This window comes from Trachurus japonicus, chromosome 5 (genome assembly GCF_045865225.1).
Source record: "Trachurus japonicus isolate A0001 chromosome 5, Traja_1.0".
Classification (NCBI taxonomy): domain Eukaryota; kingdom Metazoa; phylum Chordata; class Actinopteri; order Carangiformes; family Carangidae; genus Trachurus; species Trachurus japonicus.
In genome coordinates, this window is record NC_140911.1 from 2,542,636 (window position 1) to 2,563,483 (window position 20,848).

At 42.1% G+C, this 20,848-nt stretch overlaps 1 pseudogene across 1 annotated transcript; it reads right to left on the minus strand.

Annotated features, from left to right (window-relative positions):
* Positions 1-1,154: 1,154 nt before the first annotated feature.
* Positions 1,155-20,614, minus strand: LOC146986769 (fidgetin-like protein 2; annotated as a pseudogene). Its single transcript, XR_015035809.1, has 3 exons — positions 20,492-20,614; positions 17,995-18,222; positions 1,155-5,952 (listed from the first exon to the last, which is right to left on the minus strand). The product of XR_015035809.1 is annotated as a fidgetin-like protein 2 (transcript).
* Positions 20,615-20,848: the final 234 nt, after the last annotated feature.

Genomic DNA, 20,848 nt, shown 5'->3' on the forward strand with positions numbered 1-20,848 from the left:
ACCATTATTCCTGGGCTGCAATCAATTGTTATTTCTTGGCTATATTTCTCGACATTACTATGAAATTGACCGTTATTTCTTGACTATTTCTAGACATTATCACGTAATTAACGGCCTATCTAAAGGCATCGAGCTGGTGCAGTTTTTATCCGGGTGTTAAAGTTGGGGTGTAGAAATGTGAGGTCAGCAAAAGACAAATTCCTAATCAAGATATGTCATCTATAGTTTGATTACGTTTATTTTTTAATGACATATAAAATTCAGCTCAGGGTTACTGGTGTAAGTTGATAAGTTTAATGTTAAAGGAAACTGCGGTTTTACTGTGAAATGTTTGGAGCGACTCTGAGTGAAAACACAATAGCCTCAGACATCTGTCACACGCCAGCGCACGTCCTCCGGCCTGAAGACAAAGAGCCTGTGGACAGAAGGTCAGGAGCTTCTCCACACTCACCATACATCACAATCTGTTCATCCAGACTGGGAATGTTGTTTCTTTAGAGTATATTATATTTAAAAGAGAAAAAAAAAGACATTTACTTACAGTAACTGTGTATTATGATATAACGTAAACAGAGACATGCTGAAAATTTGGATTTTAATTAATTAGCTTTGAAGGTTGTTAATGTTTTCCAGAGGAATTTCCTTGATGCAAATAGTGAAACTATTTACTACTACTGCTCAGAGCTACGCTACGGAGGCTCATGGGATTTCTTGGTTTCCCTCATCAAACTCATCAAATACACAATCCAACAACTCCAAAACGCCAGAGCGTTGAGCCATGGGCCTCCGTAGCGTAGCTCTGAGCTCACGGCTCCGCTCCGCTGTTCTAGCTTGCACTGACAATTAAAGGTAACGAACCTACTGCTATGACTATAGGGATTATGGCAATGGGCCAATTTGCCAAAATGTTGAACTATCCTTTTAAGTTTACCTATAAAAGGTTATAGAGCATTGTAGGTGCATTCTGACATTTCATCCCAAAGTCAAAGATATAACCAGACTTTCTGTGTGTGTAGTGTAAATGTGTTTATATAATACTGATGTTTCAATATCAGGTGGAAGGAGATGAACTGTGAACATTTCTCCTGCAGCTGCAAAATGAATCTTTAACCTTTATGGAACAAAAATGACCAACGACTGTCACGACGGTCTTGTTATAATATATTTCAGTGAAAAGATGAGGACACTCCAAAACCGCCTCCTCAAACATTGTTCCATTTCACACACAAAAAAACAAACAAAAACAAAACGAAAAAAAAGACAAAGTCAAAGATTTCTTCTTCTTTTTTCTTTTTTTTGGTATGATATCTTCATTTCCATGACAACAACAGTCTTTACTGAGGTAGACTATAGAACAGGTCAAGAAGTTTTAAGAAACTTTTGCTCTTGTGAAATGACATGAAATAAATATTTCCATGTACAACGTCTTCAAAATGAGGTAGAAACGGTCACAGAGAATGTACAAGATACAAACAAAAAGTACAACTGAGTTACAAAGATAATAATATAACACTGACATCCCATGTTTCCTCTTTGTTTTGTTTGTTTTTGCATCAGTTGGACAAATTCAACTCCACGTACATGAATGAAGAGTGACAGATCGTGTCGTCTGTCACAGTGTGAGCGTCGATGATGTAGAGCACAATCTTTGTGTGGTGTTGAAGAGCATTGTTGTAGCTAAGCGCTTAAATACTTTTTTTAAAATCTGGGGGGAAGGAGGGGAGAAGGGGAGCAAGAAAACATTATTATATTCTATGTTTATCACCTTTTTATCTGTATTTTTGTTTCACACTCAACCACAGTCTGAGTATCGTTAAATTGGATGAAAAGAGGCATTAAAATACTTTTTTAAAATTTAATTTCCATCACACTGAAATCTGAGGTTTTGCATATAAAAGTCTAAACATCTCACATCTCTCTATTTTAAAAGGAGGGGGGGGGGGGGGGGGGGGGGGGGTCTTCAGTCTGTGCATGCTTCCAGGCAGGAGGAGTTTGTTTGGTTTTTTGTTAAAGCGCCCTTTCATCGTTTTTTTTTTTTTTTGCACAGAATCACTGTATGGCACAAATTTATAAAGGGATGAAAATAAATCATGGAGCCGCAAAGCTACAACTTAAAAAAAAAAACACTTTTTGCATTATTGTGACTGTACGTTATTGTGTTTTTTTTTACAGTGCACATCCAAATTCACTCCTCCCTTCTTCTTGATAAAGCTGCTGCTGACTGGTGACGAGCGTTTGGAGGGAAATGGAAATCGGACGCTTTATTAAGACATTTAAAAAACAAAACAAAACAAAAAAACATGCCTATTATAGAGCATAAGCTGCAGTATGTGTGCGTGTGTGTTGATATGTCAGATACTGTGGATCAGGAGTGCTTTCCCCCTCTGCTGCTGCTGCTAACTACACTAAAACACTTAACAAGTCATTCTGTTCTCCACCGAAACCTATAAGAGAATTAACATCTATACATGAAGAAAATATGTTTCATATATCTAAAAACATCGTCCATGTACATTATGGCATGTATTGTCCTTTAAAAAAAAAAAAAAAAAAATCTGAATTACATTCAACATTTCACAGGCCTCGGTACAAAAACCTCAAGTTTAATTTCCCCAGAGCTAAGAAGCAGTTTGTGTGTGTATGTGTGTGTGTACAAGTGTGTGTGAATGCATGTGTGTGCGCATGTGTATTTTCTACTGTGAGTATCCAAGGCCTTGTAAGTTCATTGTTTCCCTGACACGTTCAGAGTTTCTCCTCCATAAAGCTCCTTTTACAAACACCCTAAGGTAATAACATACATTCTTATTTCATCATTCTGAGGTAACATTAATCTTCCTGAGTATTCAAATAACACGACTATAAATCATCCTTTTTGGGAGGCAAAGGTAAAGAGAATGCATATATTTATATATATATATGTGTGTATTTAAAAAAAGAAAAAAGAAAAGAGGGGAAGAGAGAGACAGAAAGAGGGGGAGAGAAATGCAAGAAGACAAACAGGCTGATCTTCATAAAGAACGTGATGCTGAGCAGAAATGAGAGGCGCTGTTCATGCACCTTTTAACACTTTGCTCTGAGGGGGAGTTCAGCAGTTAGACTTGGCATGCATGAGTTATTACTACTTCTCTTGTCTTTGTATTCTCATTATCTGCTGTAATATTTTGAATTTTAAAGACTAGAGGTGTGAGCAGGAGCAGGTTCATTCTGCAGAAAATGCACCTGTTTTGTTTTTGGTTTTTAGGATCTGCATGTAAACAACACGCATCCAAGCTGATCTGCATAAACTCTTGTGTGCGACTGCTAAATATAAACATTTTAAAATGAACATAAACCATTGGATTATTTCACCCATCTTCTTTTTCTTTACTTGACCAACGTGATCGTTTGATAAGCAGCTCGGTTTGTACAGAAAAGTTGTTCAGGTAGGCCGAGGTCCACCAACAGAGATTAGATAATAAGAAAGAAAGAGAGGGAAAGAGGGTGGGTGGGGGAACAAAGAGATGAAGGAAACTGGAAAAGAAGTGACGAATGTGTAATAAGAGAGAGAAAAAGCAGGAAAACATTCATTTCTCAAGGCCGAGTGACGGCCGGCACCGGGGCCTCGGACCGAGCTGTGTAAAGTAGCAGTGATTGTGCTGGAGCACGATATGGCAAACTCACCATCTATTCATCTGAGTTATTGCTCTCCGTACGTTTCTTTTTCTTTCTTTCTTTCTTCTTTTTTTTTTGGTCAGTAATGATTTATTTTGTGGCGTGGTAGAACATATTGCAGTCAAAGGCCTTTTACAAACATCGTGGCCACAAAATAATTAACACCGACTTCAAAAACCAGCAGTGTTGCAACAGAGCTGCTGCTGCTGCTGCTGCTGCCACAGTAGCAGAAAGGAAATAAATAGGATCCTGAGAGAAACAGACACTCACACATTGTTTTTTCTTTTTTCTTTGCAGAGAATGCCTCAACCAAACCTGATACAAACACTCACCTCCAGGTTTCTACACCTGTCTGTCCGTCTTTGGAAAAAAAAAAACATTAATGAATGAAAACGTTAAAGTCACACAAGAAATACCAGTCTTGTGCAGTCTTGTACATTTCATTGGTGACTCCCCACCAGGTCGGTCGGTCGGTTGGTTGAGTTGGTTGAGGTCGGTTGGGGGAATCGAACGCGGTCAGCGGCCGCAATATTTTTTTTCGTAGGATATGTCTGGGAAAGTCCCGCCTTCCCCGCCTCTGATTGGCTAGATGAGCTCTCCTCTGATTGGTTATTTGATTTGACTGTGTAATGTCATCTCGCAACAGTACTGCAGTAAACTAAAATATATACAAACTGAAAATCTTAATGTGTTCAGATGCTATGGTGTAGCAGTTTGCATTTTCGCCTGTGGTGTGGTAAATCCGAGTTCGATCCCCGCTGGTTTCACATTCCGAAAAATTTAGTTTTTAAATTTATATTCCAAGTTTACAATTTGAGTTTGAGTGAGAAGTGTAATTGTGCCATTGGTTAGGTTTAGGCAATGAAGAAAGGAGTTGGTTAAGTTTAGTAAAAAGACCAAGTAGAGGCTAGACAGGCCAGATAAGTAGAGAGAGTCCAGGTAGATCTAGGCACTTATCACACTTTGCCGACAGCCTGCGTTTCACAGCCGTTTCACAGCCAAAACAAACAACCAATCAGGCGAGAGTCCTTCTAGCCAATCAGAGTCGAAAATGGAGCCTATCTAGCCAATCAGAGGCGGGAAAGGCGGGACTTTCCCGGACCTATCCTACGAAAGAAAATATTGCGGTCAGCGGCCGCCGGCGGGGTCCTCAGACCGTGTGTGCGTTGCAGGAATCTTCATCGACATTCTCTGCTGCTGAGGAAAGTTGTGCTCCCCCGATGATACACCGCTCTCTCCCGCCAGGCCCGACGGGGGGCTGTAGTCGCCGCCGCCACCGTACGGGGGCGACATCAGCGGCTTCCGAGGATCCGAGGCCGAGCCGCCGCTCAGGTCGTAGCCGTTGCCGTGGCCGTTGCCTTTGCTGTGGCCGTTGCCGTACTTCCTGTAGCGCGACGCGTCCAGCTCCGCCGCCGCCTCCTGCCCCTCCTCCGACATCTCGAAGGCTTTTCGTTTCAGCGGCGTTGCCCCCCCGCCCCCGGCCTCGCCACTGCCCCCACCGAGGCCGTGATGAGGCGCGTAGCTGTAACTGCCCCCGACCATGGTGGTGGGCCGCGGCGCCAGAGGGGTCGGGGCGCTAAGGTAGGAGGCACTGGGGTGGCTGGGGTATCCGGTCTGGGGGGGGTAACAGCCGGGGGGGGGGTAGTTGTAGACAGACGGCGTGCTGGCGCTGTAGGCGGGCACCAGGGTGGGCGCGGCCTGCAGCGAGTGAAGTGCTGCGCTGGGCTGAGGGCAGTATCCTGAGGGCAGGTAGGTGCTGCTGCTGTAGGCGGGGGGGTATTCCTGAGACGACGGGGGGGGGGGCAACAACGCCGCCACAGGAGCCGGCGCCGCTGTAACTGGGCTCCGACGCCAAGTTGCCGCTCACCACCGTCACGCTCCCTGTGGCGGGGACGCCGGAGCCCACCTTGGCGCCGGTTAACGCCTCCAGTCCGGGGTAACACTCCACGCCCCACGGCTCCGGCTCCGTCTTCAGGAAAACTCCAGGCTCCGAGGAGTACGGCCCGGCGGCGGCGGCGGGGGGGCGCTCATAGGACAGCTCCAGGCCCGAGTACTTCTCGGCGTAGCGTTTGAGCAGAGACGAGGCGGTGAGGGCGGATATGTCGTCGCTGGCCCAGGGGTAACCGGCCGGGGCGCCGAAGCCGCGGCGAGCAGCAGCGGCAGCAGCAGCGGCCGCCGCAGCGTAGGGGTCGTGTTTGTGGGCAGACGGCGGCGAGGTGGTGGAGGTGACGTCCAGGTGCTGCTCAGGCCACTGAGATAAGGGCGCGGCGTGCTCGGGAGACCAGTGCATCTTCAACAGACCTGCAGGAGACAAGAAGACCACCACAGAGTTAGTTATCAATGAATTTAATTTTATTATTTTGTCATGCATACAACTGCCTTGTCACTGAAAACCAAACTACAAACACTGGGGAAAAAAAGACAATTTGTATGTTTTTTTCTATTTAGGTTGTTGACATTGAATGCATCTGAATATACGTATCAATACAAGTTTGTTAATAAACTAAGCTAACTCCATCGGCTGAAAGGAAGTTAGCCAAAACGACCGGATCGCTTACTTCTGCTTTAAAGTTGTGGTTGCTTACCCACTGAAAGTTGAAGCTAATTGTGGCAACTTACTTTCACATATTCAGTTTACCTGAAAAAAGTTTGGAAACCGATTGCCTCACTTTATCCAAGAAACCATAGCTTGTCTTTAGTAAGATAAATGAAGGTCAAAGAGTAAACTTACTTGTAGTCATTCAGTAATCTTACTTGAAATGTAAGAGTATACTTACTTAAAAACAATCTGTTCACCTAACTTTTAGTTGTTTATTAATTTAACTTTAATTTGGCTTGGAAGTTTACTTTAAAAAAGTGAGGCAATCGGTTTCCTGACTTTTTTTTTTTTTAAGTAAACTGAACGAGTTGGATTTTACAGTGCATCAAGAAAACAAATCAGGACCACATCAAAGAAATAAGAAAACAAACAAACAAAGATACAGTTAAAAGAGTCAGATCCTCAGGAGCATTCAGATCACGTTGAAATTAAAGGGACACTTCGCCCAAAATAAGATAATTCACCAATCATCTCTTCACCGTCATGCCAAGGAAGGGTTTGGAGAACTTTCAGAGTCATCCGTTGCCAGCCGGATCATTTTCATATAATGGCGGCGGATAGAGTTCACTTTTGAGTCGTCCAAAACACACACTATGAAACATCCAGATACCTCCATACAGCTCGTCTGTACTGACCCAAGTGTCCTGAAGCCGCCACATGAAAACCTTGTGCAGCAAATCTGGCGCAGCCACTGGGAGCTGCCTACTGTTACAACAAGGATAAAAACAGAGATCACATTAATTTTTTCTGAACAACTTTTCCATGTGGCAGCTTCAGGACACTTGGGTCAGTACAGACGAGCAGTATGGAGGTATCTGGATGTTTCATAGTGTGTGTTTTTAACGATTCAAAAGTGAACTCCATTAGCCGCCGCCATTATATGAAAACCCGTTGCCAGCCGGACCCCCCCTGGAACTCCTAAAGGGTTTTGATGACTCTGAAAGCTCTCCAAACCCTTCTTTGGCATGACGGGGAGTAGATGATTGGCGAATTATCGATTTTGGGCGAAGTATCCCTTTAAACAACCATTGGAAACATTGAAAACACCCTCTTGTTTGCAGAACCATGTTGTCCAGTGCCGAGCCGACGCTCCTCTGCACCGTCTCGTCCGCCACACAGCACAGCACAGTGGGGACAACTGTTCTAATCTTTATGTGAAGCCGCCAACAACATAGCCCCCAGCCCGGTCTCCACGGCGATAAGCCTCTATCAGCCCCTCTTCCTTTGCCTGGCTCACATTGGGGCCATTGTTGTCTCTCTGTGAGTCTCTTAGCCCCACAAAGCCACCCCCACCGAGCGTGTGATCTAATTCGGCCAAAACCTCAGGGGTCTGCTGGACAAGGGGGGGTAGAGGGCGGGGTCAGGGGAGGTTTTTTCCCCAAACTACACACTGGACCAACACAACCAGAGAAGACTATCACAAGTAGCCTATACCGATCAGAAAACGCCTGATTTTTTTTTTTTTTTTTTTTGCACCGTGTTTCTGATTCTGATTCTGATTCTGCACACTGACACACAAACACACAAACCCACACACACACACACACAGTAATCTGCTGGTTTAGTGGAGGTGGGCCAGTCTGTTTGAACCGGCATTAGGCCGACATTCCTGACATTGCAGAGTATTATTAAACTGTCCTGACCCCAGGCCTCGGCCAACAGCAGCAGCAGCAGCAGCAAAACTGGACAGAGCAGCAGGAAGAAGAAGACAAGAAGACCTCGATTTGACCAACGGTCCTAACGTGGACGAACGACTCAGAGTTCATCTGCTGAAAGTTCTCTTACTCAGTTTATATAATATAAATATAATAGTGTGGGAAGGTTTCGACACATAATCTCTTTTGCATGAACAGGAAACATCTAACAGTTGTTTTCAGCATCAATCTGATCTGATCTTGATTAATAATTATGTCAATAAAAGGCCAGAAGAAAACGTCTTGTCTTGTCCAATCAACAGTTTAAATCCTGAAGATGTTAAATTACACAATATAAAACAAAACAAATCAAAAACTACTTTTTGAAGTATTGATTAGCTGGGACAAACTGTACCATCAGAATTGAAATTAGCTTTTCATGAGCTTATAGCTGAGCTCTTTTTAAGAATTTTAAACTTTATCTATTTTCCTTTCTCTCTCTCTCTCTCTTCTTTGTTTTTGCTTTTAACTCTATGTTTAATGTTTACAATTATTTTTCCATTAAAAAAAGTTTGTTTTTATACTGTTTTATTTAATTTATATTCTTTTAACTTGTGTTTTTACTTTGGGATCAATAAAGTTGCATCTATCTATCTATCTATCTATCTATCTATCTATCTATCTATCTATCTATCTATCTATCTATCTATCTATCTATCTATCTATCTATCTATCTATCTATCTATCTATCTATCTATCTATTTTATGCTGTTCTTTTTAAATGTTTTGTCTTTATGTAAAGCACACTGAGTTGCCTTGGTATGAAATGCGCTAGCCTATAAATAAATAAAGACGCCTTGCCTAGTTAGAATAAAAGTTTATTTGTCTATGCATCGGTTAATTATCATCAGGAACAAATAGCAGCAGAGGTGTAACACTTCATCACACACACACACACACACACACACACACACACACACACACACACACACACACACACACAGCGGTCTGAAGGCGTCTACATGTGGATTATGTCAGGTTGTGTGTGTGTCACATGTCCACCACCACCAGGACCACCATCTGGCCTCTCTAAACGGTCCACATGTTGATCCCTAAATTAAATGATCCTTCAGCCCAATAATCCCACTCATCCAATCCAGGGATCGTCGCGCTGTCGAGGCCGGAGAAAAAAAATCCCTGAGCTCCAGGGAATTCTCACCCAGCGTGGAAAAACCAGAACAGGCCACAGACTGTGTCCTATAATGTTATTATTATTCCCACCATAATCCACACACAGTGTCTGTTCTTTGTTTAACTGAGGTCAGAATAAAAACCACTGTTATATCTCAACCCCAGACCAGAGGGAGCGGATTGATTGATTGATTGATCGATTACTACTCCTCACAGTAAAGTCACCAGATCACAGCTGATCAACCACATGGATCTGGAGAAGCTGCAGATGAAGGAGCCCGAATTAAAGGAGAAATACCCCAAAACAGTGATTGTTGTAATTAAATATTTGACGTCACATCACAGATTTGGACATATGACTGTATCTGCCACAGTCAGTGGATGTAATATGACTGTAGATTTCCTCACCTGTAGCCTATTATAGCTGTGTGCTGTAAACTAACAGGCCTCAACAAACACAATGGTCCTGGTTCAGCTGGTTGCTATGGAAACTCTCAAAAGAACAGTAGGATGCAGTTTTGACCCGTGAGGAGCTGATGATTCGAGACAATACTGACACACACCGACCTCATGTGTTGATGAAGTGTCGAGGTGCTGTTTTTTATCCTTGAATCTTGCATCATGTTTTACGTTTTTTTTTTTTTTAACTCTGATTTTTATTAGTACATTTTTTTTTACATTTAAAAGAAGAGATAGCCTATAGAACGAATCGCCTTGTTTACAATTAGCCTACCTCCGGGTAGAAAACCAGCACGTAATTTGAATGAGGACAGTAACGAACGAGATTTTAAGTTTTTCACGCACATCACCAAAGACAAATCTGAAATGATTGAAGAAACATTACGAATCTCTGTGTGTGTGTTTTGTGTTGTGTGGTAGCCTATATTCAGTTTGGGGGAATCAATGTGTCTAGAAAGCATCAGTGGCTGCAGCTGACAGGGACAGCTAACAGCAGCTAAGCTAACGGCGGTAGCTAAGCTAACATCAGGACGTCAACTGTTAAACCCTCCTGTTGTCGGACACGACATGAAACTACTCCAGTTAGCTCAGTCATGTTGTAGGCCTAACTAAAATATTCGCTGGAAAAAATATTTTTCATGGACCGTTTGAGTCACTGAGTTATTATTATTAAAGTTAAACAGGTAACGTTAGCCCTGCTAATTTACGATAACCATGACTAATTACAAAAACGTGCACACAGATAGTTTGTCCAATAATTGGTTTTATAGACTTTACAAACATCAGATTAGTCTAAACAGTGATATAGTGACAATATCATTTTTCACGAAACTCTCGTCCGTCACTAAATATTGTTCTCATGCTGGTTTTCTACCCGGAAGTAGCTATAGTTGTAAACAAGGCGTTTGAATTAGAATTGAATAGAAAATTTGGACGGATCAGTTAAACAGGAAACAAAAAACAAAAAAGTCCATATTGAACAGATTGTGTGCAAATTATTGATCTGTAATTGGGGCTAAATGAGTAAAACTGGACTTGAACATGCGTGTGTTTCATGTAGGCTAAATGAGGTAGCTACACCCAGAACAGTGTAACTACAACAACAGTCCAACAACTTGAAATGAATCAAATGATCAGTTCTGTTGAGTTGTGTTTTTTCTTTTTACAGTGTTCACAGAGAAACACATCCTTATTCCACAGTTGTTTCCTGTCAGGCCCACTGAGCTCTGCAGCTCTGCAGCTCTGCAGCTCTTTCCAAATTCATTACTCAAACATGCACAGACTTCCTCGACACCATCAGACTGTCTGCAGAAACAAAACTGGAACAACTGAAAATAAATGTGAGGAGAATCCAACAAAAACCTTGTGACAGTGTCTCTACACATCCATTAAACTCTGCACACAAACATTCATTCTCATTCTCATCAGTCTGATACTCACGGGTCATGCTGATTGCAGGCATGAGCCAATCGTTTGCCGCTTTGTCTCTTTTAATCTACTCCTGCTCGCACCCCGTCTTCAGCAGATGGTCTATAATCTATCCAAGACATATCTGAGCGCATGCAGTTACTTAATCTACAGCGTCTGGAATCCTCATCAAAAACTCAGCGGAGGAATGTAGGAAAACTGGGGGAACGGGAAATCGCTCGGAGAAGAAGAAGAGCCGGACGGGTTAAAGGACCAGACTGAGGAGGAAAAACCAGACTAATGAAGGATTAGAGCACACAGGGCTTATGGAAGTGTCAGTGCTCAGTGACAATCTGACAGTCATGGAGAAGAATTAAAGAGCTTCTTACTCTTTATCCTTCCTCTTTACTGGAGCGTTACTGTGCAACAGCCACACAACAACAATGTGTATTTGTCATAAGGTCTGCATCTAAAGCTGGAAACTATAAACTTCCACCTTCTCTCTTTTTGGAAGACGGTGCCATATAGATCTATTTGTACACTTTTAAATCAGAAAAAGATCAAATAATACTTCCAGATATCTTCATGTATTCAAGCTGTCAGTTTTAAACTTCAAGCTTTTCAATTCTTTCATACTATTCTTCACCAATTCAAGTAACTGCCACCCATTTCATACATCCTCTGTCTTACATCTTCTACTTTTACTCTTCAGATATTGTTTCATCTATATTAGTAATGGTTTAATAATGTTTCCAAGCGGCCAGTTTTAAATATATTTGACTATACTTCAGCTTTCCAATTACTTCGTACAAATCTTCAACGATTCAACTCATTTCCAACCATTTCATACAGCCTCCTTCTTACATGTTTTAGTTTTACTGTTCAGATATCGCTTCATCTTTTCAAGCTTGCTTCAGCAGTTTCTTCACCTAATTCAGCATTGTTTCAACAATTTATTCAGCTCATTCAGCTTCCAGCTTTCAGCATTCACTCGTATTTCCTTCAGGAAATGCATTCTCTAGTTATAGATAAATATCTGGTAAGGTCTATATCTAAAGCTGGAAACTATAAACTTCCACCTTCTCTCTTTTTTAAGGATAGGAAGACGGTGCCACTCCATCTATTTGTACATTTTTAAATCAGGAAAAGATCAAATAATACTTCATGTTCCTGCAGCAGAAGTTCTGTCATGTTTTCTTTCCTTTTATTGGGTTTAAGGACAGTTCACACTTCCAAAAAAACAAAGGAAGTGTGCAACAGATTTAGCAGGAAGCTACTCTCCATCTATTGTCCTCACATAAAACATAAAGTACAGACAACATAGTGTATGATTCATTCATAAAAAGTACTCCTTAGGACTGGTCTAATAAAAAAAACATCAAAATTGCACTGAATAACAGTCATAGTATGATAATTAAACTAGGACATAGATAAACTAGATAACAGCAGCAGCACCATAAAAGAGGCTTAAAGTCTGATTTGTACATTTTTGTTACATCTAATTTATGATTAGACAGAACATGTATTTTAAGGAAATGTGGATTTCTGGGGCTGATTAAAAAAAAAAACCCTCTTCCTGTTCCTATAAGTGCTGTAGCATCAGACATCTGTGTTAAAGTGTGGACATCAGGGAGCAGGGTTGGGTTGGGGGGTATTAGGAGGGATGAGTGAGGGAGCCCCAAACCCTAATCTGGTATCTGATGTTGGCTCGGGGCTTGGAAAACACCCCTTCATTCTTGGCCATGCTTGGTTTATCAAGGGGGTAAAGATGAGCACTAAGCCGGCTCGCTGCGATGACAGCTTCCCTTAATCATTGTGATTATCATACTGTCGTCGGCCAGCAGCAGCAGCAGCAGCAGCAGCGTGGCCACCAGCAGCTCAGAGACAGAGGAAATCTTTATATCAGCAGATGTTCACAGAAATATATCTAATGCTGCTCTGGTGGTGCAGCATCAACAACCACAGCAGCTTCTTATAACTTTGATTTCAGTCCAGATCAACATGAACCACCAGGTTCCCGTCTCTTTATCCTGCATTTTGGTAAAAACCCATCTGCTTCCACTGAGGAGGAGCAGCATGTTGCATGTTCTCCCCCTTTTATCTTCCTCTCTCTGGACTTTGTAAAAAACATCCAGTATGAGCTCATTTAAAGTGATTATCCACCTATGATCTATCTTTTTTGACTATGGAGAGCAGCTGGAGATAGTTTGAATATTCACCGGCACCGAAACACGAGTCTGCTTTGACTTAATTCCCGTCTGTTTTGAGCGAAGTAATTCATACAATCTAGTCCTTTGGTCAGTGCGCTTCAAACTGTTTTTATATAGTTGATCTGGGTTTTGTGCATACTGCAGTACTACACAATGACACAGTTTGTCGATCTGGATATGCAACAAACATTTGAACCAATGCAAACCCCGTAGAGATAAACAACAACTTTGTTCAATACCCCAAATTTTAAACTAAAATAAGACACATCTGTCCACAGCTGCAGTTCTGACTGATCAGTAATGTCACATTTACACCTCAACTTCACTTCTCTACACACAACAACAATAAGTGTTGTCAAATTATGTTTCAATTTCCAATAAAAAAGCTGATTTGAGTAGATTTATTGATAAGAACGCAAGAAGAAGAGGAGGTTTGTGAGGAAACTAGAAGCTTTTTGTTTTTGTTCTGTTCAAATCAAATCCAAACTTGAGGCAGGAGGAGCAGAGACGTGAACGTGAACGTGAACACAGCCAGCTGCATGATGATCCTCCACATGTTGTCATCACACACAGTCACATACATGATGTGTTTACATACTTGGGGAGGTGCGTGTCAGCTGCAGCTTCCTGGAAACTGGTAGAAACACCACGGTCACCTACAGCGCAGCAGCAGCAGGAATAAACCAGAAGACGGAAACATACTGTCTTCGTCTTCTCCTCCTCCTGTCTGTGGAGGCTACACGGCCACACAGCAACATATCCACCATGTGTGTGTGTGTGTGTGTGATTCTTGTAAACAGCGGTCTGATCGATCCAAGGACTAAATTTGACCCTCGCCGCTCTCTGTCCGACCGCCCACATGCAGCTGTAACCTCTGCTTCCTGATAAACCTCGTTATCAACGCTCAATTCAGGAAAACAACAACAACAACAACAACAACAGCTGCTGCTGCTATTCAGGATTTTTTTTTGGAAAACACGATTATGCAAGTCATGTTTTTTTGTGTGCAAGCCGGTCGGTGTGTGTGTGTGTGTGTGTGTGTGTGTGTGTGTGTGTGTGTGTGTGACTCGTGGTCGACTGCACGGTCAGTCTGAGTAATTAGAGGTTAATTAGATGAAAGTCCATGTGGGGGAAGGGGGCCGCCTGCAGTGAGATTTGAGGCTGACTGCTCCTCTGTTGGTGCTTTTTTACTCCACTCACAATAAACAAAGACTTACATTTCCCAAGGACGGACACACACACACACACACACACTCACACACACAACACATATATACACACATACACATTCCTATATTATGGTCTTGTTGCAGTGTGGAGCTTCAGCTGGCCGACAGGCACAGAGTCTCCTGGTCATCCTCCATGGGATGAGTCAGGCTGCAGGAATGTCAGGAATCTAACCTGAGATCTATTTACAAAGCACATATCCTCTCCATACGCTCAACACACACACACACACACACACACACACACACTGTCCACTCCCAGGCTGGTGCGAGGGAGAGAGCAAGAGAGTGAGAGAGCTCATGGTTACTTACAGTGCTGATAAATGACCCAATCAGCTGTTTGCACATTACGAGGTGATTTGTATTAGTTAAGGTTAATTCACACCACGGCTCCGAGGATCAATACACAACACACAACACACAACACAACACGGCAGAGGGGAAAAGGTTGGATATGAATAAACATGAAGCATGAAGACACACACACACACAGACACACACATCACCCAGCTGTATGTGTGTGTGTGTGTGCTGCTTGCTCAGAGAGTAAATGAGGGTTATATTGTTATGTAAGCAGCAACCAGAGTCCAAAATGCTGCACAGAGGAGGAGAAACCCCCTCCCCCTCCCCCTCCCCCTGCACGGACCACCAGGCCACACTTCAGTCAGCCAATCACCTACTGTACCTTATCTGAGTAAAACCTCACACACACAGGTCATTTTACCTCCTTGTACAATCATTTTAATGTTTTTTTTTTTTTTTTTTTTTTTTGACATATTCTGGTCTTTGTTTCTATTGTCTTATTTATTTCCATTATTTTATCTCATGCTTCATTTTTTGTCTTAATTGCAATGACAATAACACAATAACGTGCGTGTCCACATTAATAAATACACATTTGGACATAAATAACATCATGGCTTAGTTAGTCAGTGCTCACATGCATCTTTGGGTGTCTACAAGCCAGTTCTTAGCATTGGTAACCCTTTAATTTACAGGCTGTGTTAATTACATGATAATGTCAAGAAATAGCTTAGAAATAACAATCAATTTCATAGTAATGTCATGTTTTTCATAAAGGCAAAAGATTACACATGCTTTTCATGCTTTGGATTTTTTGGGAAAGGTCAGAATTTCTCTTCACCAAGTCTTTTGGAAATGACCGTTGCTATTTATACTCAATCAATTGTTATTTCTTGGCTATATTTCTCCACATTACTATGAAATCGACCATTATTTCTTGTCTTTTCCTTGTCATTTCCATTATATTATCTCATGCTTGTTCACTGTTTTCTTCATTTTTTGTCTTAATTGATTTCTTATCTCAATTATAATGTGTTTTGGATTTTGTGAAGCACCTTGTAACCCTGGTTTTGAAAGGTGCTATAGAAATAAAATTTATTGTTATGTATTATTCTAAAACTCAAACACAAAACATCCAATCAGATCACATTGTTTCTCATTAGTACAATTCCAGTTATTTTTATTATTTTTTACTTCACTTTCACTCTGATTTTTCTGATTCTTCCTCTTTTGAACCCCCCCCCCCCAACCACCGAACACCACCCCTAGTCCTCCCTCCCTCCCTTCCTTCCTTCTCTCTGTGCTGTAGTAAAGACAGGACTGTGTGTCCAACCCTGTGTGGTCAGTTTTACCCTCCCCCACTCCTCCTTTAGCTCTCACACACACACACACACACACACACGTGGCCTGGCCCCCTTCTTTTGCTTATTGTGTCCACTCATATATCAGGCTGCAGCTGACCAGTCGGCTCCATCTGCCCTTCGCTTTGCTCTTTCTCCGTCGCTCCACCTCGTCTTCACTATCACACTTATAGCCCTCTGCAGTCTGTTTACAGTAATGAGCATTTATGATTGTTGGTAGAGCAACTAATATGTGTGTGTGTGTCTCTGTGTGTGTGTGTGTGTGTGTGTGTGTGTGTGTGTGATGCTGGACTAATGAGAGGCTGTTGACACCAGGTTACAAAAGCTTTTAGTTGGTTTCACCAAAGAATCTGCAACAGCTCGTTCCTCCTCTGCCCCTTAAGTCGCACGCTGTCATCATTAGAGCCAATAACGAGGTGTGGATGACTGGGATTGTGTGTTTACATGTGTGTGTGTGTGTGTGCTTCTGTGTGTGTGTGCTTCTGTCTGTGTCTGTGTGTGATCCGAACCTACGTATGATGTCCTGCAGCTCAAGTTTCTGTGGAATAAGAAATCTAACGTGACTCTGTGAATCTTTTTGAAGGAGGAATGTGACACACGCTCGTTACTTCAACTTCTGTCTGCTCAGAAAGCCAAAGGAATTTTTCTCTTTAGACGTTAGTCGTCGTTGTGCGTCTTTGTACTTTTTGCGCCTTTGGTCTTTAAAACACAAAAATGCGCGTAGACGTAGAAGAAGTAGAAGTAAATCCCTGCTGCATTATTCCAATCAGGTTAGCGCTGTAATCCTGTTAAAGCCCGGCCTAATCAATAGCACCACTCAATCAATATAAGCATATTCATCAGGCTGGATAGCAACCTCTCATCATTAGCATATATACTAACTGGGACTGTGCTGTGATGTGTCAGTGTCACTGAGATTTATGGGATTTAATCTGCTTTTACACACTGACACACAAAAAGCTGCCAAGTTGTTTTAAGGCAGAGAGTTCATCGTCCAGTCAGAAAAACAGATTCATGCTTTTATTTTGACTTAAATTATAAAGTTATGTCCCAGATTCCTGAAGTTTTATGGTGTAATGTGTGGTGATACTGCAACACAACACAACACAACACAACACAACACAACACAACACAACACAACACAACACAACACAACACAACACAACACAACACAACACAACACAACACAACACAACACACACCAACATGTTGTGTGTGTTTCTACTAGAAGATGTTCAAATGGACGAGCAGCAGCAGCAGCAGGAAGAACAGACGCTAGCTGGACACTTTCTGTGAAATTCCTCAATGCAAAGCTTTTAGAAACTCAGCTGTTAAAGCCATTAGCATATCTGCCTTCTCAACATGACTTCTCAGAGAGACACCCCCCCCTCCCCACCCCTCTCCCTCATTCGTCCAGCCCCTCGCTTCCTTCTACACAACTACAGGAGGAGATGAGTCCTGGACAAAAGAGGAGCCCAAAGAAGAAGAAGAAGGTGTACACACTGCAAAAACTCAAATATCTTACCAAGAATATTTGTCTTATTTCTAGTCAAAATGCCATTTCTAGTCAAAATAAATCTCATTCTACTTAAAATAAGAAACATCACATAAAAAGTAGCTTGTTTCTAGACAGTGTTTACTTCTTTCAAGCCTATTTTCACTTGAAATGCGTAGAAAAATCTGATAGTGGATCAAGTTTTTCTTCCTTATTACAAGCACAAAAAACCTCCTTTCACTGGCAGATTTTTCTACTTATTTCAAGTGAAAATTTGTTTGAAACAAGTACTTTTTAAAAAAAAATTTAAGTGGAAAGAGATTAGTTTTGACTAGAAATGAGACATTTTAACAAGAAAGAGGACAAATATTCTTGGAAAGATTTGGAGTTTTTGCAGTGCAGGAAAACAAACTCCAGCTCATACACAACAATAATGAAACCAGAGCAGACTGACTTACTGTATGGGGTGACAGGACTGAGCATTCTGCAGCCCCTGGCCCCCAGGTGTGAAGAGAGGAGAAGAGCGGGTCCACTTGGTGCTAGTGGGGGCCCAGCTGCCTGCGGGGGGGCCTCCCTGGGCTACCGGCTCCTCTGCTGCTGCTGGTCGCTGCTCGGCTAGTGGCTAGCCTCCTGCACCCCTCCATGGTTCATCTCACACTTGCAACACCGCTCCGACACACTGCCACCTGAAGAAGTAAATGAAATGTATAATGTGCAAATAATGAAACACAAGATGTTTATTATATGCTAAATGTAATATTATCAAAAAAATACTATGGTGACATTTGGGGAAAGAAAACTGTTTCAGTTTAGTTTATTTGAAAAGGGACAATGTACATTAAAGGAGAATTCCGGTCATTTTTGACCCCTAAATCGTTGTCCTGATGGTCACCCAAAAAACGCGACTAAAATTGATGCAGGCAAACCAGAGTTACACCATGGCTACCCGGCGCTAGCGCTAGCGACAACGCTAACCCATGGGGGCAATTCTTTCAACCACAACAAATACTCAGAAAACAATCAAATATCTATGGTACATGACTGGAATCCTTAGAGACACCACTGAACTCATATAGTGTACAGTATAAACAGTATAAACTTTGTGTTTTTGCATGTAGTCACTCACCTCAGATAGCCGAACTCTGAAACATCCTGGAAAGACATTACTATCTGATCACAGAAACAAACACTTTTTCCTTGTTGTGATGATTTCTTTACAAGAATAAACGGTGGAGCAGTGCAGTGGTAATGTCCAAAATATCTCTGACCGTTTATTTTTGTAAAGAAATCATCACAACAAGGAAAAAGTGTTTGTTTCTGTGGCGGGGAGAGCAGGCGCTCTGTGATAGGATAGTAATGTCTTTCCAGGATGTTTCAGAGTTCGGCTATCTGAGGTGAGGGACTACATGCAAAGACACAAAGTTTATACTGTTTATACTGTACACTATATGAGTTCAGTGGTGTGTCTAAGGATTCCAGTCATGTACCATAGATATTTGATTGTTTTTTGAGTGTTTGTTGTGGTTGAAAGAATTGCCCCCATGGGTTAGCGTTGTCGCTATCGCTAGTGCCGGGTAGCCATGGTGTAACTCCGGTTTTCCTGCATCAATTTTAGTCGCGTTTTTTACTCCCCCCAACACTGGGTGACCATCAGGACAACGATATAGGGGTCAAAAATGACCAGAATTCTCCTTTAATAAAACATTGTAAAAAAACACATGTAAATGCACCCGAGTTTTCATCGTTAGTCCCTCTGCCAGATAGTAAAGGGCAACCTTTACTGTAAAAAGAGCAACAATGGAATAAAATAAAATAAACACAATAACGTACGTGTCCACATTATATACACATTTGGACATAAATAACCTCATGGCTTAGTCAGTGCTCACATGCATCTGTGGGTGTCTACAAGCCAGTTCTTAGCATTGGTAACCCTTTAATTTACAGGCTGTGTTAATTACATGATAATGTCAAGAAATAGCTTAGAAATAACAATCAATATCATAGTAATGTCTAATAGTAATGTTTTTCATAAAGGCAAAAGATTACACATGCTTTTCAAGCAAGTCCTTTGCAATTGACCGTTGCTATTTCTACTCAATCAATTGCTATTTCTTGGCTATATTTCTCCACATTACTATGAAATCGACCGTTATTTCTGGGCTATTTCTAGACATTATGACATAATTAATTGTTATTTCTTGACATTGTCACCTAATTAGCGGCCTGTACATTAAAGGGTGAACAAATAAACTTGCAGAAAGCAGCTGATGGTGAGTTTCCTCCTGTACTTTGAATGATTTTATGAGTGTTTTTATGTGTGTTATGTGTGTGCACAATGCACATGCACAATGCTTGTGTGATCCACAGAGTTTGAATGTTGAATGCCCTGACAGAACGAGGGGGGGTTGTGGTGTGGGTTTTTCACCCTCTAGTCTAAAACCACGAAACCACACGGCCGGTCGGTCGGCCACCAGAGAGAGACCAAGTTTGTAACCAACTCTCTGCAGCCTCCCACGTTTCCACACACACACCGACACCACGGATCAACCAACCACAACAGCGAACTTTGTACTTTTCTGCAGAGCAAAAAAAAAAAGAAGAAGCTGCTGCTCCTCTGTCTAACAACATGAGGGTGGAGGGGGAGAAACATGAGGGGTGGAGGGGGGGATGAAGGAGTGGAGGTATAGGAATGATTGTAAAGGGAAAAAATAATAATAATGAACTAATGAACTAATGTGCTGCACATGTGTAAGAGAACGGAAAGTGGAGCATGTACAGAGGTCACATCATATCCCAGAATAATAAAAGCACAGGGAGCAGAGGAGAGGACAGGAATGTGCAGGAAGCAGCAGAATCACTGAGAGCAACAAAACATAAAATAAAATAAAATAAAAAAATAAATAAACCATGTGTTTCTCATCATGAACCAATGAGTGAATGAGTGTTACTGACCTGATCAGCCTGGACCTCCGACTCACACAGGAATAAATCCACTAGTCCACAAAGTCACAGAGCGAGCCCACGGAAAAAATGTGTGTGACTGGGTGAGTGAGCGTGTGTGTGTGTGTGTGTGTGTGTCTGTTTGCACTCTCTTCTGGGACTCTATCCTTCTCTCCTACACTCCCTCGCTCACTCCAGCTCCCTTCTCTCTCTCTCTCCCTCCCCCCTCCATCTCTCTCTCTCTCTCTCTCTCTCTCTAGTGACAACAGAGCAGCACACACACACACACACACATCCCCTCCCCCACCCACCACCACGCCACCGCCCCTCCCCCCTCCTCTCCTCCCCCCTCTCCCTCTCCTCTCCTCT